Source organism: Eptatretus burgeri, chromosome 2, assembly GCF_056783735.1.
Source record: "Eptatretus burgeri isolate ZD-2024b chromosome 2, Ebu_testis_v1, whole genome shotgun sequence".
In the NCBI taxonomy this organism is placed as follows: domain Eukaryota; kingdom Metazoa; phylum Chordata; class Myxini; order Myxiniformes; family Myxinidae; genus Eptatretus; species Eptatretus burgeri.
In genome coordinates, this window is record NC_140962.1 from 40,759,474 (window position 1) to 40,785,018 (window position 25,545).

Consider the following 25,545-nt stretch of genomic DNA (forward strand, 5'->3'; position numbering starts at 1 on the left):
TTCGGAATTTCTCGGCTTGGCGCCAAGAAGGGGATAGACTATGGTTAACAAAAACACCGTTTTTGGTGATTTCTATGAAGAATGATAATCAACTCGAGTCAAGGGTTTATTGTTTTTGAAAATAATGAAATTTTTTGAAATAATGAAAATTATTGCAGCAGCTTTTGCAGCATGCGGGCGGTGGACGGTATTCTCGGACTTTCATTCCCTTGGCCTAAAGGTTGTGGCCAAGTTTCATTGAAATTGTGTGTGGCTTCAGAAAAGAAAGCAAATACATATTTTGGGGGGCAACCTCCGCCCCCCGCCCCTCCATAGAACCCCTTGGACCCCAACTTTTTAATGTCATGAACAAACTTTGGTACATCATGGGTGGTAAAGATGGTAAGCAAGTTTCATCAGAATTGCGTGTAGTTTCTGCGAAGAAAGCAAATGCATATTTTGGGGGGCAAACCTCCTCTCCCCATGACCCTCCGAAACGCCATTTTTTTAATGTCGTGAACAAACTTTAGTACATCACGGGTGGTGAAGATGGAGGTCAAGTTTCATCAGAATTGCATGTGCAGTTTTGGAGAAGAAAGCAAATACGTATTTTGGGGGGAACCCCCCCCTAAATCCCCTTAGAGCAGATTTTTCTAATGCCATGAACAAACTTTGGTATGTCATGGGTGATGAAGGTTGTCGTGAACTTTCATCAGAATTGTGTGTATCGTTTGAGAAGAAAGCAAACATCTCTTTTGGAAGGAAACCTACTCCACCTCCCCCTCCCCCCATAAACTCCCTCTGTAGACCCCTTCAGACCCCGTTTTTTTCATTTAATGCCATCACGGGTGATGAAGGTTGTGGTCAAATTTCATTGAAATCGTATGTGCAGTTTCTGAGAAGAAGTTGCAAGTATTTGTGGACGGATGGACTGTCGGGCGGACGGACGACGTGCCATCCCATAATCTCCCCGGAACTATTTTACAGGTGTGCTAAATAAGCATCCCTGGGAATATTATAACAAACGAACTGCAGTTGGAAGTTGTCCGGGACTCAGTGACAATCCTGAAGAGAGCCCTCGGCACAAAACTTTGAGAACAGAAACTTCACAGCTTGGTCCATGAATCGTTACCCCTTACCGAGGAGAGGAGAAGGTATTGCATTTTTGTCCGTTTGTCTGCTTTGTTTGTCTGCACACACACACACTTCTCGTTTTAACTTATTCTTATATTAATCGATTTGAATGACACAATTTATTATTTGATTGATTATTAATATAATTATTTTTGGATACGAGTACGTATTACAAATTGTGAAACCCAGGCTGCTCCTCGGCAGGAACAAGCTGAGCAGCCTCTCCGCCAAGGCATTTCACAGCCTGAGGAAGTTATACTTTCATAGCCTCACTGGTTTACCCACAGCAGCTGCATTCATCATTTGTATTTACACCTTCTTAAGCAACTATCTTAGTTTGTTGCTTTATACAGGTTGATACAACTATTTCAACTGCATTATACATTTTTGCCTTCAACAAAAATGCCTGAACCTTGCTTTTCTCCTTTGTTGAGTGTGATATAATGTGTAATTCAACGGTTTCACTAAAAACGTACCCACTCGAGGGGTGATAAAAAATATTTTAGGAACTTTGTAAAAACAAGAGTGAAAAACAGGCCAACGCTTTTTAAAGAAAACATTCAACATAAAATAAAACTAGCAGATACCCATCTACGACAGGTATGGGGGACAGGACGGATCACAATACTCGGTTATGGTAGTTTCTTTGGATGTTTTGTGCCGCATTCAACAGCTCATTTCATATTGGTGGCGTGTCTGGGTGCCCATTGTCACGTTTGAGACCGGTCGCTTCAGATTGTTGGCCTTGACACATAGTGCCGGATGAGTAACACGAACGATTTGACATATTCATCGTTTCTATATTACCTCCATCAACAGATTAACAACATGGCAGGATAAAAGTCGTAAATGCTGAGTTGAACAAACGTCCTGAACTCATGGACTTAGTTAAGTGAAGCACGTCGTCTGGGACCCGGCTGTCGGTTTTCCACCGAACGCTGCTGATTGTGACGTCATCGATTTCCTCTTTGAAAATTCTATCTATATTCGATTTTTTAGATCCTCGTGGAGGATCTCGAAGTCTGACTCATGTTGTTGTTCTTCATCGTCTTCTTGTGGACTTTTTTATTTCACAGCCTACAGTTTTCATCGAAACTTCCTGAAACTTGGCGTATTATATATATGTAAAAATACCCCGCGCAGACAGTAACCAACTCCGATTTTGAAAATTCCTCCAAGAAAAAAAGTTTTTAAGTCAAAATATCTCCGCTAATGGAAATCGCCGAAAAAATTACCTCCGAAACTCGGCAAGCTTTTTGAATTCTTTTTGCCGGAATCAAGCCGAGCATTATCACAGATAATTTATCGCAAACCTGATACATCACAATGATGTCATATTCGTTTTTATGACGTCATCATTAAGAGGACGATGATCTTCGCTCATTTGAGCTTGTTTAATCCGCTTTCACCTGCGTAAATACATGGAACATATCATGTGAAGATTTCGGAAGTATGAACAGAATATGTTCGGAGAAAAGTGTGTTAAAAGTTCCAGGCTTTCGGCCATTATCTATATATTAATACTGAAGGACCAATTTTGTGCTCCTCCTAGCAGTTGCGTCACGTTTTTCTCGGTACTGTGACCTGGACTGAAAGAAACTTCGTACCTGTAAGAGTGCATCGCACATAGTGGCAAGAGTCAAACTTCAACTCTGAAGCAGAATAAACACTTTTCGTATTACATTCGTTTACATGGCGACGTGTGACGTCACCGCTGAGAGGCGTCAGGACGTCATGACATCATCGGTCATTCGCTGACGTCATTACGTCTGTCGTCGACAGACCGTTACCTCTGAGAGGTGCAATTCCACTCCTCGAAAATAGCGTCTGCAATGTAAAACCCTCTTCTGCACATGCTGACTACCTCAGAATGTGAATTTCACACAAAAAATGAAACAGGAAACATTGTATCTATATATTAATACTGAAGGACCAATTTTGTGCTCCTCCTCGCGGTCGCGTCACGTTTTTCTCGGTACTGTGACCTGGACTGAAAGAGACTTCATACTTGTAAGAGTGCATAGCACATCGTGACAATAGTCAACTTTCAACTCTGAAGCAGAATAAACACTCTTCCTTGAGACGGGGCGAGGAGTGAAGAGGTGGGGGCGGGGGATGAAAAGACGGGGGCGAGGAGTGAAGAGGCGGGGGTGGGGGTTGAAGAAACGGGGGCGGGGAGTGAAGAGGGGGGGGCAGGGGATGAAGAGACGGAGGCAGGGAGTGAAGAGGCGGGGGGCAAGGTAAGCAAATTTTTGGGCGGGGGTAAGCAAATTGAAAGCGGGAGATGGGGGGAAATGGGGTGGGGGATGAGTGGGCGGGGGCTGGGGTGAATTCGGCGGGGTTGAGTGTGAGGGGGTGGACAGGGGGCGGAGGCCCAGGGGCAAGTGGGGCGGGGAATCAAGAGACGGGGGACGGGGAGTGAAGAGGCAGTGGTGGGGCTGGGCAATTAAATTTTTGGGCGGGGGTAAGCAAATTGAAGGCGGGAGGTGGGAGGCGGGGGGGGGGATGCAGCAGGGGCGGGGGATGAGTAGGAGGGGGCAAGCACGCCCTGTCCAGTCCATGTCCCTCGAGTGTGGGTGAGCTGGTGAGGGTGGTTGAATGAACGGAATCCGTCTGTGACGGGGTTTCGGCTTGTATTATGATGATTATGATATTCGATTTTTTGAATCCGCTATCACCTGCGTAAATACATGGAACATATAATGTGAAGATTTCTGAAGTATGAACAGAATATGTTCGGAGAAAAATGTGTTAGAAGTTCCAGGCTTATGCCCATTATATTATGATGAAGAGTAAGAAAATATTTAAATGTGTATTTAATTTTTTTTAAGTCTCATTTTACTTTTTTGGTGTATCTAACTCAGGTGAAAAATCTCATTCAAATAACTTTTTGCACCCATTATGTAGATAGGCTAAGCGAAGTGGATTTCATGGATTCCTTTGAAACATATTTTTGCACATATTTCTCATGGTAATATAATTGGTTGGCGGCACAGCTTAGAGGTACCCCAATCACCTTTGAGCTGTCTTGCCTGGGTTTGATTCCCGACTCCACTATAAATTGTCATCTTCATGCTTTGGAGGCAGAGTTGCATCGTTCATGCTCTGTCTGCTGTATGAGAAGTTCAGCTGGGTGTCCCATATCTGCCAGCATTACCTGATATAAAATACCCCATTAACTTCTGGATGTGAAGTAGGCCATGTATCCCAGCACTGGCAAAATTTCAAATTCCTTACCTAATATATTGTTGCGGTTCTCGGAACCGCATGCATACAACAGATAGGTGTCCCAAGACAGTTATGCCATTAATATATGTGTAGATAGTCCCTTTCCTTTTGTTTAGTGGGACAACAAGGGAGTGCGTTGCGATGATCTAATAGCTAGGTCTGCTTAAATCATTTTCTTCTTCATTTCTTCCCCACTGCTTTTTGTCTGATTATTCCTGAGGTAAATCAGCCACGTGTGCCTTCGCTGTAAGGTGGGGCCTCATGAAGGCCAGCACGTGCGGCGCCGCTGTGAGGGAACTGCTGCACAGAGATCCTCGTTCCCAGGTGAGCCCTAAACCCAACGTGTGCAGCAAGTCATGTGGTGTGCTTGGTGGTGCGAGATTATCGACTCGAGCTTCCGATGATCTGGGGAAGATTGCCTGTTGCATTAAAACGGCATGCAAATGAGTACCTCATAAGAGGCTGCACGGAGTGTTTTTCACAACACAGGAAACACAGCCAGCACGACGCCCACGCTGCACAAAACGTGTACGGAGGCCGATAAAGACGACTGGACTGGACTCCGCCACTTCTCCACTCAAGCTCCTCCTTTCCGAACACAGTCTCCACACGTGTGGCTGAAGCCAGAGAAGACGCGCCCACTGTCGGGTACCCCCCCCCCCGAAAATGTATTGGTGGCGCGTCGTGCTATCAAGCACAAAGGTACCAAGATCAAAGCCTCAACTCGCCTCCCTTCCTGGTTCAAAACTTCCTCTTCATCGGGTTTTCTGTGCGTGTGTGTGTGTGTGTGTGTGTGTGTGTGTGTGTGTGTGTGTGTGTGTGCGTGCGTGTGCTGGCGCCTGTCTGCTTAAGTGAGACTGCAGAAGATCGTTATTGTTATTATTTTCGCGTTAAGTCTGCTCTGTGTCACCTTTTGTAAGTTGACTTAATAAATTATTATTAGGAATGTTCCCAGCTCGTCTTTGTGGTTTCTTTCATTGATCCAGCATGATCCGAATCAGAGTTTAGCCGGGACTTTATTCCCAATGATCCGTTCCTTTTAGCCGGTACGTCCTTGGCAGTGTCGCCCGGCTGCATCCGATCTGGTAGAGTGATCCGGTTCGGACAAGGTGTACCGAGGGCATGTTCCCCTGTAATTAAACCACGTGATTAATTAGGTAACCCGATTAACCCATAGACGGGAGAACCCTTGGTCATGCGGTTGAGTTATTGGCGTCCACGGTCGGTTAAGCGATCCGCCGCGTCACGGAATTATCCGTGTGCGACGGCCTACAATTCCGGGGAGTCTGGTGGGAACAGAGATAGCTTCCCCCACCTCGTGGTCTTCTCACCCGATCCCCCGGCCGACAGCAATATGCAGGGGCACGATTGCAGTAGTACAGACACTCAGCAGTAATGTAACTAAGTCGGCTCAGCAGTAACTCAGCTCAGCAGTCATGTAACTAAGTAGGCTGAAAACAAAAATTGCATCCAGGTCCAAAATATATTCTGTAATAATAATAATTATTATTACAACAATTATAATCAGTAATAATAATTAAGAATAATGATGGTTGTATGGAAGATTGACAGTTGATAGACTGTAAACCTTCTACCCTTTGTCGTTTAGATGTTTGTGTCCATGCTGTGTCATGCTGATGTCCCACCCCGGTGGAGGAGGGAGTGATGCTAGGGAGGAGGGCTGTAGGGTGGTGGTGGGTATTGTGGGGGTGATGGTTGATGGGGGATGGTGGAGGGAGGAGTGGTGGAAGAGAGAGTGGGAGTGGTGCTGGAGGGTGATGGAGGTGTCAGGGGGGGGGGTGTGGAGGAGGGGCCCCTTCAAGTTTTAGCTTCCTTGATCAAACCATCTCGGAGGAGTAGATGATACATACATACATACTTTTTCTCCACTAGAAATAGATGGTGGTTCCTTTCACTTGCAGAAATTTGTGTTGATAATTAATCATTATTTTCAAGTGCTCTTGTGGTAACTTGTCGGGCAATGGCAACAGGAAGAGAAAGTACATGTGCTGGTAGCTGGGTAGAGATTGTCTTACCGTTTCGAGCGATGGAGTCCTCTCTCAATCTTGGTGGACAACCACAAGATCTCGCCATCCCTGTTGTTTCATAACAGTTCTCTGGAAAATGTTCTGAGCACAAAAGCGAATATTGTGTCGGCCCAATCCACATTCGGGTATTTCGGGCAAACCTCGATCAATTTCTGGCAAACTTCGGGTCTTTCAGCCATTGGTGTAGCATGAAACCATCTCAATTTGTATTAATTACTGCAAGCACCATGAAACCATGTATCGACTCGGCATATTTGTGCAAAATCAAAAATTATTCGCCATTTGAGTGAAATCGTATCGCGATGTAACCCGAGTATGAACTGATGTGGCAGTCGACTTTTTGAGTGTGACAATTTTGAAGAAGAATACTTCAACTTTTAATCACAAAATTACTTCATAAATCGCAAACAGGAAAAAGACATCATATTGCTGCATCCAAGTACCCGTTAATACAGGATATCTCAGAGCCGAGACCTTTTGTCCCAAGAGATGGTCTCAACTGTAAATGGTGTTTTATGGCATTGCGTTCAGTATTACTTTACTCTATCGTGCCCCAAGGTCACCCAAATGAGTGAAAATCGATGGCAAACACACATGGAAAGCAAATTGCTGAATCATGTTTTCTTACCTTTTAAAGGATTTATTTGAAAAGCAAAGTGCAGGAAAGAGGGTCGACAAGACGCTATAATAAACGGAACAAACCAAGCAAGTCAATAGGCACAAAGAGGAGAATGGGGATATGCAAACTCATACACAAGGAGACATAAAATGTAAAACCTAATCCACTGGGCACCACAAATCACACTCATACATCAAGACAATAATACAGGTGGGACTTCCCTTTGTCTACGATGCACAGGGTGGACACAGGACTAAATGCAGCCTGCTTTAGAAACCAGGTGCAAAGCCGCTGTCACACCTTGACGATTTAGCCAGCGTATGCCGACGTATGAAAAATTTGTCTAAAACGCTGGCACACGTCCAATACGTTATGGATAAGTTTTGTATACGTTAAGAGCACGCTGAAGGACGCTGGCATATGTCGTAGTACGCCGAGTTCGTCGACAAATTTTAACATGCTCAAAATTTTTCGACGTATGCCAGCGTATGACTCACATGTTCCGCATACGCTGGCATTAGTTGTAGGCACGTTACACGATCGTTGACACACGTCAACACACGTTACTTGTAAGTTACTCATAAGTCTAAACACGTCGAGGTCATGTTTCGCGTCAGTGTTCCAGACTCCATGTTTTTTTATTTTTTTCTTTGGTATGACAGTGATGCTGACACTTTGATTTCTAGTGCGGTTATAATAGAATATAAATAATAGGCTGCCGCTCAATGATTTAAATCATAACCGCACTAGAAATCGAAGTGTCAACATCACCGTCATGCCGAAGAAAAAAAAAACCATGGAGTCTGGAACACTGACAGGTTCCTCCTGTGTGAACCCCATTTTTATATACCAATTCCCCGAAACGCTGCCAATACGCCATTATACGGTAGCTGTAAGTTAGAAACACGTTCAGCAAGTTCTGTGGTAATCCGGAAGACGTCAAATACGTCTACATACGTCAATATGTATTGGAGATACGTTACACATAGGTTCAAAGCATGTTACTCATAGGTTAGAAATAAGTTTCGGGTACGCTAAACATTACCTCGACGTGTTTCGACTTATGAGTAACTTACAAGTAACGTGTGTCGACGTGTGTCAACGATCGCATAACGTGCCTACAACTTATGGCCAGCGTATGCGTAACGTGTGCATCATACGCTGGCATACGTCGAAAAATTTTGAGCATGCTTAAAATTTGTCGACGTGCTCGGCGTACTACGACGTATGCCAGCGTGCATTAGTGTGTTCTTAACGTATACAAAACTTACCCATAACGTATTCGACGTGTGCCAGCGTTTTAGACAAATTTTTCATACGTCGGCATACGCTGGCTAAAACGTCAAGGTGTGGCAGGGCCTTGACACTTCGATGTCGAGTGCGGTTATGATTTGAATCGTCGAGCGGCAGCCTTTTAATAGGCTACGCCACGTGATCTTCGGTGATACGCTGCCACGCGCGATGCATATGTTAGACTATCGTCGGGCATAGGTTGTGAACGCCAACAACATGCTAAGCATTCATTGGTATAAGTTATCCATATGTTATCGAAACGTTCTGTGTACGTTACTTATATGTTATGCATACGTCCAACTCGTTATGAATACGCCAAAAACTGAAAAAAACATCAATAGTTCAGCATACACCAGCGTTTTACATACATTTTGATATGTTGCCATACGCTGGCTAAAACGTCAAGGTGTGACAGCGGCTTAAGATGAGAACCAGTAATGATGTTGTCCAAAGACGAAATAGCAGCCACGAGCAGGACCAGAAATGAGTCGGCCTTCAACCAGGCCACACTGTCATCTTTGTCCTTTTCACCGAGGCCTCCTGGTCGGAACTTCTTCTTCCTCCTCCAAGTGTCAAGCTCTTTTTCCCCCTCTTGAAAGACACGGTGGCTCCTTCCCCTCTCCAAAAGGCAGGGTGATACCAGCTTGAGTCTGTCTCAAAACTTCTGCTGAGCAAACCATAATAATCCCTGCCTCAATCTTCTCCGTGGACCATTTACTCGACCTTTCACATGAGCCTCTCTTAGCTCTCTTCTTGTTGACAGAGTTATTTTCTTCCTCCTGGGCAGAGTCCCCCTCTGGGGTGCCACCCATGGGGACAGCCCAATTAAAATCAATGCACATTTCTAATTCTGGCTCCACAGCACACTGTGCCGCCATGGCTGGCACACACTGGCCAGAGATCGTACTCGGCCTAGTTGCACATGTTTGCGGCTGCGATGGGAAGTCCTCACCTAGTCCCAAACAAAAAAAAGAGATTTTGCATATTCAAAAATAATTCGTCTATCCTGTCTATAAATTACAGGATAGAGCTGTCTCCTCAGCATCACGTAACAAACAACTTATTCTGACAGGTCCCTATTAAATGGTAATCTAACATACTCGAAACACAAGGCCCATCCTACACCTACCACAGTCGAGCTATGGATCCCACTACCCCTTCCATGTAACAATATCTATTTTGTAGGGCATCAACGGATAGATTAGCGTCAAGGTGTTGTGAGCATTTGGGTTCCCCTTTCAAGATTCCATGGTGTCCTTCATGAAGCGTAGGTGACCTATTTCCGGAACTCTGGCAAAATTCCAAATTCCTGCTCTGACCTACTGCGGGCACTGCATCAGTGGCATAGCCGTGCTCCCAGCAATGATGCAAAACAGCAGCCACATGCTTCTTATGAAATGATGATGATCCTCAATGACTCCAATATTAACACCTAAAATATATAAAACAAGAGCGCAAATGAGCACAATATATGCCAGAAAAAGTCTCTGTGACACACACACACACACACACACACACACACACACACACACACACACACACACACACACACACACACACACACACACACACAATTACATATTCAAACACGTCAATTTATGAAGAACAAGAAGGTATTGTTGCGAATTCGTGCCCGCCGGCGTGCGATTGGCTGCGTAACTCGAATCGCGACCGCGTCGCCCACCGGACAGACAATTCAGTCGTGACCCTCCTGGGACTACCGCCAGAAACCAGTCACGGGTGGGGGTTTAACCCCAAAACCACCCAGTCCGCAGTCTACCCGCGCGAAATAGGGTGAATCGCCGAATGTCGATATACCTAAGTACCCGTGCGGGTAATCTGCCGAGGGATGGGACCACGCCACAGGCCAACTCCGGACATGAACCGCTTAAGCGGTTCATTCCGTATAACAGGGATAACCGAGCGGAGTTATCGTCGGCCTTGACAGTTCCGATTAATTACCGGAATTCCAGCGAATTAATAAGGGGTTTTAAAACCCACTATTAATCCCTTACGTGATGCAAGATGGAGATTCAACAAAGGAAAGGACGCAGCGAGACGGGGAACAATTGGACTAGCACACTTTATTACACACACACACACACACAGACAAGCACGTATTCACAGCCATACAGTGATGCACATATAAAAGCAAGGACACAATGCAGAGCTACAACCGAATATAATTATTACAACACTTACACAGTTCAACTTTTCAAGACTGGCGCCACACACACACATTTACACAAAACCCAAAAGAAATGGAAGTCGTGACTTCCCTGAGCGCGTCGAGTCCTTGGCGACCGTAACTCCGAGTCCCTCCGGCGTGGTCCGCGAGCTCGTGCCCCGCGTCGCTCGTGTGGTACGCTCGACAGCTCGGATGAACGAACAGAACCTCCGACCAAGGGACGATCACCACAACTCTCCACAATTCCCCTTCAGGGACAAGGGAACAGGAAAGGGAACGACGTTCTCATCGACCTTCACGTCCACGCCTTTTGTCAATCGCTTGAACGAACCAAGAGCCTCCTCGCACGCGAGCCTCTCCACGCCCAAGCCTTTTGTAGGGGCCGGCTCCGCCCCGTTGCCCCGCCCCATTTCTGTCTCCACCTCCCTTCAAGGCGTTTCCGGATAGCTCTCGAAGGGGGGCGTGCCCCCACTCCGACCGCCTCACGCTGTGCATCGGGATCAACCAATCGGGAGCGAGCTGCCGCACCCATCCCCTTCACACCAAGCGTGGTGGGGGGGGGATTCAGGCGGAAGCATCAGGCGGGGAAATTAGGCGGGAAAACCCCACAGGCGTTGTTGGTTTTTGTTCTTGCACGCGCCCGCACGGTGCTCGTTGAATGGCAAGTGGCGAAGATGTGGTAGCATTGTTGTGGAAGGTGGCGTCGTGTCATGAATGGCGTGATCGTGAGATGTTGGTTGTGGCGATGTTCGTTGGTGTTCTTGCACCAAATTAACAATAGCCAAAGAAAAACGGCTCACTGAAGCGTCGCAGCCCGAATGGATCACATATATTCCCTCTTTACAACGGTTTGGGCTAATGACATATGAACTTACTGATATATCTCACCTGAGGACCCTTTATGGTGTAATGCAAATTTCCACAACTGTAACACTACCCACTCCCCTTTCTACAGACTCGTCCCGAGTCGTCAAATTTTCGTGTGCCATCATGTGTAGTTCTCCCCTAGTACGTTTTACATTTGGATCCCTGAGTGCGACATTCAGTGTATTCGTGTCCCCAAAATAAATAACCTGGGGGCCGAGTAACTAACGAAACAAACCCACTCATACAGACGACTTAAATAAAATTGCCGGCGCTAACACATACATGCCGGGGGCGCACTCATATTTACAGTACATCTTAACCTTAACTTACAAATTTCACACTAAACCATGGCCGAGGATCAATGGACTCTGCAAAGAGAAAAGCAGTTAGCAGGGAGCCAGGCTGCTCGCATGCAGTCTCTGGCTCAGGCAATGCAGGTGACAGGGAACGTGGCCGGCTGCTCACATGCAGTCCAAGGCCTCCCCCTTTTGAAATGAACGCAGTGAACCACAACGGTGCATGGGCTGCACAAACGCAGTCTCCGTGCCAGCTCAAGTGGCACATGCAATGAACACAACGGATGGATGGATGGATGGTTGAATGGATGAATGCAAACACGGTGCACGGGCCGCCACTGCAGGCCCGTGTTGTAGCTGCCAACAGGGCAGTCCTCGCAAACTGCGCAACGATCCTGGCGCACATGGCAATGAACAAGGGGGCAGGGGGGGGAATGCAAAACAGAACGGGGGCAAAAGATGACGAGGGCAGTAGGCATGGATGGCAAAAGCAGGCAGGCAAGGCATGGCATGACAAGGCTGCTGTTGCAAAAACAGCCGGCAGTGAAGCTGACCGGCACAGGCCTTGCAGTAAAAAAAGCTGGCAGACGGTCGACCGGCACAGGTCTTGCAGCAAAACAGCCAGCCAATGAAGTGGCCGGCACAGGCCTTGCAGCAAACAGCCAGCCGATGAAGTGGCCGGCACAGGCCTTGCAGTAAAAACAGCCGGCAGACGAAGTTGGCCAGCCTTTGCCTTTCAGTGGAGGTTGGTGGAGGGAGTGCGGTGGTGCTGGCCACTCAGAAGGCGGGCTCGGACCTACCTACCGTCTCCCTCCCAACCTATCGCCTTTGCCTGTCTCTGTCCATACCCACCCCCTTAATTTGTACAAACCCAATTTAGCCCCAATTTATTTTTTTGTTTTTATTTTTTACTTCCCCTCTATAAATCGTCCCCTAACCCCGTTTGCTGTCTTTGTTCGGCTAACCTATTGTCTCCTAGCCTACTCCCAACCCCTACGTTCCCTTCCTGGAGGGGAATAAGGGAGAGCTAGCGTCCTGCGTCGAGGCCCAACTCAAGCCTCAGGATGGCCTCCCCAGACTTCAGAGATCTTAAATCCAAAGTAAAGTGGGTCCAGCGGCCCACAACGAGAGCGAAGGGATGGATGGTGCGGAGGGGTACCCTTCCTAATCTACCCTATCCATTTAACTTTTGAACTACCCCGGGGCTTTCAACAAGCGCCTCTCGTTTAAACTATTGGTTCTAACAACCAGGATCCCCGTCGCCTGTGTTGGTGTCCTTGCAAATGTCGGGCCATGCCTTCCAATTTTCTACCCATGCCCTCACATGGTTTCGTGGCTGGGACGCGTGGCTCCCTTGGCAGGAACTACCCTCTGCCGATGCTCCAGCTATGGCACCCCCGGGCACTGCACTGCCTCCGAGCCTACCAGCTCCCTAAACACGGGGGAGTGCCCTCCCTGGCGACTCCCCTGAAACGCTCACGTGGCAGGCTGGCGCCCCGGGCCCCTTCCCTGGGTGCCCATGCCCAATGCACTGCCCACGCGGCTAATGGCGCCCCGGGCCCCCGCATCATGTGGGCGCACCCGTGCCCACTAGACTATCCCGGCCCCCCATGGGCCCTTGGCCTACCAAGGCCGACTATCCCGGTGCTCGGGGTACACACTCAGCGATACTCATCTTTCGCAGCCACGCTTCCAGCCCGTCAACAGGGCTCCTGCACCCCTCCAAATAGGTATCGAGCCTACACTCCCACCAACAGCAAAACGACCTCCATTTTTCAATTTCGCGAACCCACCAACTCACTCGACACTGACCCCGGGGTCCCTTGGGCGGGAATCACTCCTCCCCCCAATCACTCATCGCACCATGCATTCCACAATCACTCCATGCACACAGACCTGCTGGCCTCACTCACCCAACAAGTACATTTCCGCTCTTCAACTCACATTCCATCGTTGAATCCTGCCATCCTGCTCACTACATCCCCGAACTAACTCGTGCTCCCACGTCGTCCCTTACAATACAGCACGTTCCTTTTAACCTACGTAGCTAAGCTACGTCCCCTCAACACATCCACATTCTGTCACTGTCCTCAAATCTTCAAAAATCCATTTCCCAACCTAAATCTGACTACAATCCCTCTAACTAATCCATTCCACGGGCTCCATGAGGACTTACCCCTGCCCCATGAAGCCGGTCTAGCTAAGCTAACCCTTCCCCCTAACTAGTGATCCTGTGCCCAGGTTGGGGGTCTTCCACCCCTTGCCCGGGAATCCTGTTCACCCGAAGCGAGGCTTGCTTTTTTTTTTTCCACATGAGCAGCAGCAGCGCGGCAACTCGCAATCTGCGCACGTTCCCCGTGACGTCATGGCAGCTGTTCGCGTACCTCGTCCCTCTTGGACGGTACCATCCGGCAGGGATTCTCCTTCTGCCGGATTCCAACCATACATGCAGCCATGACGTCACCCTGCGCATTACCAAAAAAAAACAAGCCTCACGTTTCGAGGGGCTCCCCACACGAACACATATGCTCTGCTCTTCAGAGCTTCACACACACACTCACGTGGAGAACCCATCCGGTCCAAATCCGTAATCCTGCCTAACCTTTGTCCGTCCGCGGGATCGGCAACGTCCACCGCTGGCGTTTCTGGACCGGGTTTCACTCCCGCAAGCGCGCATGTGGCGGCCTCGTGCGTACCACAGCACAGGCCTCACGCTCGCCACCGTGTAAACCCGGCGCGGTGCTCAAAATAGCTACGGCCGCTACTCGGCCTCTGTCCATCTGTCGCCATCGTAGTCTCCATTCGACCCACGCACACCTGCGTGTTACAACGCTCAGACTCCACTCCATCACACTCACCCCGGGACATGTGGTGGTGTGTTCCCGCATGCCCACAGTCATCTCCCTTACACACAGCGAACTTACACACGCTGTTCCTCTCACACTCGGCCATTCACTCGCACACGCGGTGCCTCATCCACACACGACGTGCTGGGAAGCACGCACTCCGGCACACTCGTGCCCACACCACTCACACACGGGGGCGCGTTCACACCTTTCACCACACACTGGGACAATCACACTGGGGATTCGCGTGGTCTCTGTTACCACAAGGGGTTCCGGGGCCTCTATACCCCCCAAGCTCCTCGTGCTCCCGTCCGCAGCACTCGCCCCCTCAACCTCGCTCGGCACGACCGGACCCGCCTGGTCGTGATCCGCCTCAAGGGAGCATAGCTTCTCCCTCCGTTCCCGAAGGAGGCTATCCAGCTGCTTGCACCGGGTCCCAACACGTTCCGCGAGCTTGCCCCCATTATCCTCCACTAACTCCGTGTGTGTGTGCTCGTCTTCCACCCCGTCCAATTCACCCTCTATCTCCCGTGTCTCCGCCAACTCAGTCACCTCTTCACCCATTACCTCCCTTTTCTCCACTATTATTTCTTTTATCTCATGTGTCTCCCTTCGTGTCTCTATTCATTATATTTCCTTTGTCGTCACCTCGTGTCTCGTCTCACACGTCGCAGTCACCCCACTTAGTTTTTCCCTCTGTGTCACCGTCACTGTTGCTTTCTCTGTCACTACCCTCACCCAACGCGTCTCCCGAATTATTTTCTCCTCACCCGCCTCCATTGCGGGCCTGACAGCCATTGCACTCCCCCCCAGCTCGTTCGCTCCAGCACGTGGCGCCGCCATTATGCCCGCCTGCAGGCATCGCCCCACGCGCTGAATCTCACCCCGCATCTTTCATTTCCTCCTTCAATCCGTTTTTTATTTCATTTGTGTTTGTATCCATCTTTCCGTTCATGCCTTTTATTTCGTTTTTCATTTGTTGCGCATTCGTTTTCATTTCATTTTTCATTTTTTGCATGGTCGCGTTTACTCCCGCCAACATGGCGCATAGCTGGGCCATGTCGGGTACACTCGGCTGAGCCGATTCGGCCAGGATCGGGGGGTTTTGGTGGAGAGGGGGAGGGGAGGTGTCATACGCCGTGGCCGCCGCCGCTGCTGCACCCATGTCGGGCTCTGGGTTCGTTTGGAGGGGAAATTGTTCCTGCATCACAATGGGAATGTCCTGCACGGGGATTTCATCCTGAGCCATGGATTTTACACATTCTACATCCATTTCTAGATGCCTGGTGTTGGCTTAGTGGTAAGGGTGGCGGCTTAGGATTCCTGGGTCCTGAGTTCAAGTCCCGTTGGCGGCTGAATTAACACCAGGGGGTTGACTCAGCCTGTCATCCATCTGAGGTCGGCGAAGTGAGTACCAGTGTACTGGTCCCGGTGTATGCCCCGGTTAGAATAGGTGTACCATATCCCTGTGTGTCGTAAGAGGCGACCAGGGTTGGCGTCAGGAAGGGCATCCGGCCATAAAACATTGCTTCAAGAAAAAGCCTAACCCCTGCACAGCAGGGAAAAATGGCTGTAAAAACGGTCATTTTCTACATCCATTTCTAGCCCCGGCACCCGCTCGCTTTGAGATGCCATCCTATTTCACGTAAACGGATTAATTTAGCTCACTCGTAATTTGGAGGGAATCGGGGGTCGCTCCACTCATCCCTGAACCGATTCCCGTAAATTTAGCTGGGAGACGGAAGAGTTTGTTTCCCGCTCGTTGACACCAATGTTGCGAATTCGCGCCCGCCGGCGTGCGATCGGCCGCGTAACTCGAATCGCGACCGCGTCGCCCACCGGACGGACAATTCAGTCGTGACCCTCCTGGGACTACCGCCAGAAACCTGTCACGGGTGGGGGTTCAACCCCACCACCAACCAGTCCGCAGTCTACACGCGCGAAATAGAGTGAATCGCCGAATGTCGATATACCTAAGTACCTGCGCGGGTAATCTGCCGAGGGATGGGACCATGCCACAGGCCGACTCCGGACACGAACCGCTTAAGCGGTTCGTTCCGTATTACAGGGATAACCGAGCAGAGTTATCGTTGGCCTTGACGGTTCTGATTAATTACCGGGTGTTTTAAAACCCACTAGTAATCCCTTCCGTGATGCAAGATGGAGATTCAACAAAGGAAAGGATGCAGCGAGACGGGGAACAATTGGACAAGCACACTTTATTACACACACACAGACAAGCACGTATTCACAGCCATACAGTGATGCACAAATAAAAGGAAGGACACAATGCAGAGCTGCAACCGAATATAATTATTACAACACTTAAACAGTTCTACTTTTCAAGACTGGCACCACACACACACACATTTACACAAAACCCAAAATAAATGGAAGTCGCGACTTCCCTGAGCGCGTCGAGTCCTTGGCGACCGTAACTCCGAGTCCCTCCGGCGTGGTCCGCGAGCTCGTGCCGCGCGTCGCTCGTGTGGTCCGTTCGACAGCTCGGACGAACGAACAGAACCTCCGACCAGGGACGATCACCACAACTCTCCACAATTCTCCTTCAGGGACAAGGGAACAGGAAAGGGAACGACGTTCTCGTCGACCTTCACGTCCACGCCTTTTGTCAATCGCTTGAACGAATCAAGAGCCTCCTCGCACGCGAGCCTCTCACGCCCACGCCTTTTGTAGGGGCCGACTCCGCCCCGTTGCCCCGCCCCATTTCTGTCTCCACCTCCCTTCGAGGTGTTTCCAGAAAGCTCTCCACTCCGACCGCCTCACGCCGTGCATCCACCAATCCGGAGCGAGCTGCCGCACCCCTCCCCTTCACACCAAACATGGTGGGGGGGGATTCAGGCGGAAGCATCAGGCGGGGAAATTAGGCGGAAAACCCCACAGACGTTGTTGGTTTTTGTTCTTGCACGCGCCCGCACGGTGCTCGTTGAATGGAAAGTGGCGAAGATGTGGTAGCGTAGTTGTGGAAGGTGGCGTCGTATAGTGAATGGCGTGATCGTGAGATGTTGGTTGTGGCGATGTCGTTATTGTTCTTGCACCAAATTAACAATAGCCAAAGAAAAACGGCTAACTGAAGCGTCGCAGCCCGAATGGATCACAAAAATTCACTCTTTACGAGTTTGGGCTAACAACACATGAACTTACCGATATATCTCACCTGAGGACCCTTTATGGTGTAATGCGAATTTCCACAACCGTAACAGTAAATGCAGAATTGTGCTACTACATGGAAAACAGCATCCTGGTTGCCATGGCAACCATTTTAGATGACGAACATATGTCGCGACACACCGTCTCCACAGTCTGTACCTATGTACCAAATATGAAACGTGAAAGGTGATAACTTTGGGAGTTAGAGTGCGGACAGGAATGGATGGACGGACAGACGGACGGAGAGACAGACAGACACACAGACAGAGAGACGGCCGGTATCACATAATACGCCCCGATATATATATATATATATATATATATGTATATATATATATATATATGTATATATATATATATATATATATATATGTATATATATATATATATATGTATATATATATATATATATGTATATATATATATATATATATATGTATATATATATATATATATGTATATATATATATATATATGTATATATGTATATATATATATATATATATATATATATATATGTATATATATATATATATATGTATATATATATATATATATATATGTATATATATATATATATATGTATATATATATATATATATGTATATATATATATATATATATATATATATATATATATATATATATATATATATATATATATATTTTTTTTTTTTTTTTTTGTATACCTTGGTCGAGGCTCGTATGAGAGCTAACACACAACTCACAGCAAGGAGGCATGAGACAAGAGGGGTGGGAGTGGAAGGGACAAAACATTGGGGAACAGACACAGGTGAACTGTGGAAGGGAGAGGGATGGGGATGGGACGGGGAACATGGCGAGGAGAAGATGGACATTACAGGGACTTTCAGGAAGGAAAACAGGACAATTGAAGGAACTGGACATGGGTGGATTATCGGGGTAGAAAAGATCGAGGATTTGGATGGGGGAAGATAAGAGGTGGTGGTGAACAGCTGTTTTGAAAGCCTGGAGGGAAGAATGGGAAAGAATAGAGTGAGGAAGTTTATTCCAAAGGCGGGAAAAAAGAGGAATGAAAGAGTGAAGATGAGCAGTGATTCGTGATTTTGGTAGTTTTACCAGAAGGGGGTTGTTGGCGGACCTTGAGCGCCCTGTGGAAATGTGGTTGGGACAAATCGCAGAGAGAGCAGGGGGGCAAGGCTGGAGAGGAGTCGGTAGAAGACAGAAAGACCACCGACCAACCTGCGGTGATTGAGTGAGAGGCCCAAAGACTCAGCTTCATTGCGGGAGATGCCAATGATCTTAAAAGCCCTGGTTTCGACAGCGTGAAGTCGAGAAAGGTGGGAGGCAGGAGCACCAGCCCAGAGGGGAGAGCAGTACTCCATCAGGCTACGGACAAAAGCTTTGTAAGTAGTCAGGAGCTCAAGAGGGCCGAGGAAGGACTTTGCACGACGGAGGATTCCCAGTCGGCGACTGGCTTTTGAGGCAAGGTTGGAAATGTGACTTTCCCAGGAAAGGTCATGGCAGATAGTGAGACCCAGAAGCTTGAAAGAAAAGACTTCTTCCAGTGGATTGTTGAGAAAGTGGATGGGGGGTTTTGTAAACGGTCCTTTCGAAGAGACATAGTGAGAGTGTGAGATTTGTGTGGATTGAAAGACATGTTCCACGTGTTGGACCAGTTTGTGATTTTATCCAGATCTGCAGTGAGCGAAGAAGCTGCTGCTTGCCGGTCTGAGGGATGACAGATGGTACGGCAGAGGGTGGAGTCATCGGCAAAGAGAAATAGAGGATTTTCCAGAGAGTCCGAGAGATCATTGATGAAAACCAGAAAAAGAACAGGGCCCAGAACGCTACCTTGAGGAACTCCAGCCTGCACAGGAAGAGGGGATGAAAGAACTCCATTTAGGGCCACACGTTGACTGCGACAGGAGAGGAAGTCTGCGAGCCATGAGTGGAGATGGCCTTGAATACCATGGGAAGAGAGTTTGGTGAGTAGGGCAGGGTGCCAGACTGTGTCAAAAGCACGTGATATGTCCAGGGATACGGCTCGGATTTCCTGTCTGGCATTGAGGACCTCCATCCATTGATGGGAGAGCAGTAGCAGCATATCCAGGGTAGAGTGACCTGGTCTGAAACCAAATTGATGATTGGAAATCAAGCCATTGGAGAAGAGGAAGGATTTCATGTCTGAAGCAATGATGGATTCCATAACCTTGCTGATGATTGGGAGAAGGCTGATTGGTCTGTAGTTACAGGGATCTGTTTTTGCACCTTTTTTATGCAGGGCAGTGATGTTAGCAGATTTCCAAGCAGATGGCAGATGACCTTGGGAAAATGAGAGGGTGAATAGAACAGAGAGAGGGTGAGCAAGAGCAGAAGAGCAGGCTTTGAGGACACGTGGGCTGATGCCGTCTGGACCGGTTGCAGAATCTGACTCGAGGTTTGAAAGCAAGCTCTCCACCTTGTCAGGAGAAAAGGATACAGAGTCCAGGGACAGTTGGGTGCGACTGGGTAAAGTGGGTAGAGATAGTGATGGGTTTGGGACACAAGATTTAGCTGCAAACACCGAGTTTAGACATTCAACTTTATCACGTGTGGAATCAGCAGTGCGGCCATTTGAGGTAAGGGAGGGGATGGAGGGGGAACATACACCAGAAACAGATTTGATTAAACGCCACCAGGATTTTGAGGAGGGAGAGAGGTCTGAGAGTTCAGACTTGAGATGAGAAAGATGTTGTTTTCTGGCTCTCCTGAGGGTAGATACACACTTGTTCCGAGCTTTGTGGAAAGAACTGAGATTGCCCTCAGTTGGGTTTGCTTTCCATGAGGCAAAGGCAAGTTGTTTCAGGACAACTGCCTCGCCACAAGCTTCAGTAAACCAAGGGCGGGAGGAAGGGTAAGACAACTGAACACGAGAGGGGATAAATCTGTGCATGAGGGAGAGCAAGTTTCTTTGAAAGAATTCCCAGGATGAGTTGATGTTTGAGAAAGTAGTGATAGGAGACCAGTCTGTAAGTTTGATGGCTGCTCGGAGACCCTGCCAGTCGGCTTGAGTGAAATGCCAGACTCGACGGCGGTGAGGTGGTTCTCTGATGACAGCCAGAGAGATGTCCACTTTAACAAGGACGTGGTCAGAAGAACCAATTGGAGCGAAGGAAGAGCAGCAGATATTGTCAGGGAAATTTGTCAAAATCAGATCCAGAAGAGATGGAGTACCATTGGTTGAGATCCGGGTCGGGAAGTTGACCGATTGAGTCAGTCCCAATGAGTCACAGAAAGCTTTTGCTGACGTCCCATGGCAGGTGAGAGAGGTACCCACACCTAGCCAACTGGCGTGATGACAATTGAAGTCGCCACATAAGAGGAAGAGAGAGTTTGGATGAGAAGATAGAAGATGGTCCATGTTTTCGGAGAGTGAGGTGTAGATGGAGTCATCACTGTTCGGTGGACGGTACAGTACACATATAAACATGAGGTGGGAGTGGAGGGGAAGCCGAAGCCAGAGGTATTCCTGGGGGTGTGGGGGAGTGAGAGCAGTGCAGGGAGAGTGAGGAATAGAGTCTTTGATGAAGAGAGCAACACCTCCACCAGGACGAGGCTCAGGTCTGTCATACCGTAAGAGGGAGTAACCAGGGAGAGATACTTGGGAGTCAGACACGTCTTGGGAGAGGAAAGTTTCTGTTAGGCAGATAATGTCTGGTTTGTCAGTGGCAACCTGCATGGAAAGATCTGAAAGGTTTGAGCGAAGGCCCCGGATATTTGAGGTCCACACATTTAATGAAGAGGTAGGGGAGGAGGCTTTGGGTGCAGGAGGTGGAGGGGCGGGGGAGGGTAGGACGAGGGACGAGGGGGAGGTAAGGAGGGTTGCTGAAGGAGTGTGGGGTATTGCAGAATAGCGAGGGGAGGGGGCCGAATGAGGAGGAGAAAAGGCTCTGTGGTGCTGGGAGAGAGGGGGGACAAGAGACAAGGAAGATGGCATTTGAGGGTTTGAGGAGGTGGAGTGAAGAGATGGAGGTGAGAGGGCAGTGGAGGGAGGCAGGTTGGTGGATGAGAGGGGGGCAACTTAGAGAAGGAAGAGTGAGGGGGATGAAAGGTGGGAGAAAGGTGAGGGGGAATTTTTGAAAGAGGTGAGAGGGAGGCTTGGAGGGAGAAGAGTGGGATGGTTGCTTTGAGAGTGAGAGTGAGGGGTGAGGGGGTGAGTTGGCACTGAAGTTGGAAAAAAAGAATGGTTGATGGAAAGCGAGCATCCATGGCAAACTGTGGTTTTTAAAAGTTTTAGGTCAGAGATGCGATTTAACACAATTCTTGATGGATGCAATGAAGGCGAATTCAGAGTATGGAGAGAAGAAGCGCTGTAATAGTTGGATTTTTTAGGCAAGGAATGAAGGAGAGGTCGAAATGAGAGCAGTCTGTTAAAATAGCAGAAGAGAAGTGCATTGTGAAACAGTAAAGAGTACCACATGTGTGAGAGAGGAAGATGAAGCATTATAAGATCGTTTTTGTTGTTAATATTAATGTATGAGAGAGTTCAACAGATTAGGTCATGGAAGTGTAAAAAAAGAAATCGAGGAAGACGAGGAGGAAGTTAAGAGGAAGAAGAAGTAGCAGAATCGGGAGAAGGTGAGCGTGTTGTTGTTATTGTTAGGTTTTTTTATTTTTTATTTTTTTTTTTTGAGATAAGAAAGAGATTAGTTGGGAGAATGGGGATGTTTGGAAAGTGGGGAGGATGAAAATTGAAGGTAATGGGGAGGATAGAAATTGAAGGTAATGGCGAGAAAAAACAAACAAACAAAAAAAAACGATCGAACACCGAGTGGAACCGGTAGGCCTCAAACCTAGGACTAGGCCTCAAACACCAAGTAAGAACGTCGACAAAAATACTCACAAAATAGCACGATTTTTGAAACAAAACCGAACTAGGAACACACATTAACATGTAGGTGAGAAAATTAAACAGTTAAAACGGGACAAAGAACAACCGGAACTTAACTTTGAGAATGTCAGCAGGGAGCCCCGAAGGAGACCTCTTGCCGCTCAAAACCGGAACCGGAAGTCTCCAACATATATATATATATATGTATATATATATATATATATATGTATATATATATATATGTATATATATATATATATATATATATATATGTATATATATATACTGTATGTCTATACTGACATGGTTTTCATTTTTATACGCCTGATATATATATATCTATATATATATATATATATATATATATATATATATATATATATATATATATATATATATATATATATATATATATATATATATATATTAAAAGCGTACATTGCCCGTAACTCCACTTTATTGCGCACTCGATGCACTCTACAACCCATACGACTTACAGGCTCCGCAGGCCACAACGGCTACAGCAACTACAACCTCGCCTCAGGCGGCGTGCACTCATATATCCCATGCAAGCACGTGACCACTCTAAAACCACTCCTCCACCACGCTCCCCACATCATGCCCTGCCCCCGCAGGCCCACTACACCACATACATACATATATATATATATATATATATATATATATATATATATATATATATATATATATATATATATATATATATATATATATATATATACACACACACACACACACACACACACACACATCGAATTGTTTCAAATACAAATAACAATGCAAAAGTCAAATTACATCCAATAAAAATAATAACATCCTTGTCCAACATCCTTTTTGCAAAGTAGGTGACTTAAAAGCAAGGAAATAAAAGTGTGTTTTAAGCCTAGATTTAACAACGAATAGAACCAGATACCTTCAGGCGATGTGGGAGCTTATTCCACAGGTGGAGTGAAACCGAGAAAAAGCCCGATCCTCCATGGTGTGAAGCCGTGTCCTGAGCACAGATAGAAGACCGGCAGTGCTCGACCTCGGGTGGTGTGTGGACATGCAATGACCAAGTAAACTATGCAAATCTGTGGGGTTGGTGCCAAGGAAGATCTTAAAGACCAAAAGTAAAATTTTATACTCGATTCGATATTTCAATGGCAACCAGTGCAGCAAAGCCAGCATGAGTGATGTGCTCTATTTTCTTAGTTTTGGTTAAAACCTGTGCAGCTCTATTCTGAACATATTGCAGATTTTGAAGGGATTTGGCAGGTAGACCAATAAAGAGTGAGTTACAGTAATCGAGCCTGGAAGAGATAAAGACATGCATGAGCTTCTCTGTATCAGGCATATTTAAGTAAGATATCAATCTGGCAATGTTTGTGAGGTGGAAAAATGAAGTTTGACACTCTCTTGATGTGGGCCTCAAAAGACAAAAATGGATCAAATGTAACACCTAGATTAGGAACCAAGGAGGAAAGTGGAATAACCAGCCTATTAATTAGAATATGGTTGTTGTCAAACAATTTAGTCTGATGAGTACCAATTAGTATAGCCTGTCTTGCTGCCATCGAGTTGCAGAAAGTTCGCATCCATCCATGCCATTACCTCGTCTAACCAGATGTTCATCACAGAAATTACAAGATGGGTATCGGGTAAGGGTTGCAAGAAGACCGAAGTGTCAACATAACAATAGAAACTGGAAAAACCAGCTCCTCATGGAGAATGACAACCAGCTCCAAATGGAGAATAACCATGGTTCCTGAATATGTGCCCAAGGGGGTGTGGGGAAGGTTTTGAAACTACAATGAGAAGATAAAATAAGGGGGGAGGGTGTCAAAAACAGGAATGACAGGTAAAGACAGAAGTTGACTGCAACGGCACTCAGTAGAGCACATACCTCTGCCAGACCGAACAATTTACCTTTTGGGTCCCACTGATGGGCCTGATCTGGACCTGGATCTCCAAAATCTAACCGGCCTGCTCTTGTCACATACCAAACTCATCCACCGAGTTTCGTCCAAATCCATCCACAACTTTTTGAAATATCGTGCTACACTGTAGGCGTTTTTGGCCCTATCTCACAATGGTGAAGAATCACTTTGAAAATTAAAAAATTATTGTGTCCTCATACGGATTCAGATCTTCATCCAAATGAAATCAATTCATCCTCGTCATACACCCAAGCTGTCACCAAGTTTCGGTAGAAGCCATCCACAACTTTTCGAGATATCATGCTCCATATTATTTTCATGCCTGGTGTTGACTTCATGATTAGGGTGGTGGGCTTGGGATCCTATGATCCTGAATTCAAATCCCCCTTCCTGTTGAATTAATACCCAGTAGGGTTAACTTGGCCTGTCATCCTTCCGAGGTCGGCAAAATGAGTGTCAGCAAGCTGGTATCCTGTGTCGGAGTGGCGACCTGTCCAGGATTGTGCCCAATAGTCAAAGAGACTGCTTAGGCAGCACCAACACTCTGCACAGAGTATGGTCCCAATCACCCCCACCCCCCACCTATCATATTATTTTCACGCCACCACTCATTGTTGAAAAATCACTAAAAGCATTCAGATATCCATATGCATATCCAGATCTTCACCAAAATCGAATCATTTCGTCCTTGTCATTTCATCCACAAAGTTTTGAGATATCCTGTTCACAGACAGACAAATAAACAGACAGGTACGGGTAAAAAGATAACTTCCACTCACCTGTGGTGGCAGAGGTAACAAGACACATGTGTAAGTAACACAGATGCAACACCTTTCATCTGTTTCAGCATTTTCTCATCATTTTCAGCATTTTCTCATCATTTTCTATCCTCCTGTTCACTCCAACCTTTCGGCACTTAGCTAATTACCATTTTGACTGATTTATGTCCTTATTCCCAATATTTCTCTGGCAAATTACTCCACCTATCAACTTCCCTCTGCATATTATATCTTCATACTTGCTGCCTTTTTAATTTATCGTTAAGATGCAGAGGGATACAAACCCATTTCTGTTTCAACAGATTACA

At 47.1% G+C, this 25,545-nt stretch overlaps 1 protein-coding gene across 4 annotated transcripts in view; it reads right to left on the minus strand.

Annotated features, from left to right (window-relative positions):
• The window catches only part of LOC147031879 (uncharacterized), a 163,393-nt gene that overhangs the window by 39,258 nt on the left and 98,590 nt on the right, over positions 1-25,545 (minus strand). For 2 of the 4 annotated variants that reach the window (XM_085868525.1, XM_085868531.1), the window contains 2 exons: positions 23,453-23,533; positions 6,378-9,733 (listed from right to left, as the gene is read on the minus strand). The exons of 1 other annotated variant lie outside the window; for it this stretch is intronic. The gene's annotated coding sequence lies outside the window, so the exon portion shown is untranslated. Of the gene's footprint in view, positions 1-6,377; positions 9,734-23,452; positions 25,011-25,545 lie in introns of those variants that run through there. One more of the 4 variants, XM_085868540.1, reaches the window with a different exon arrangement.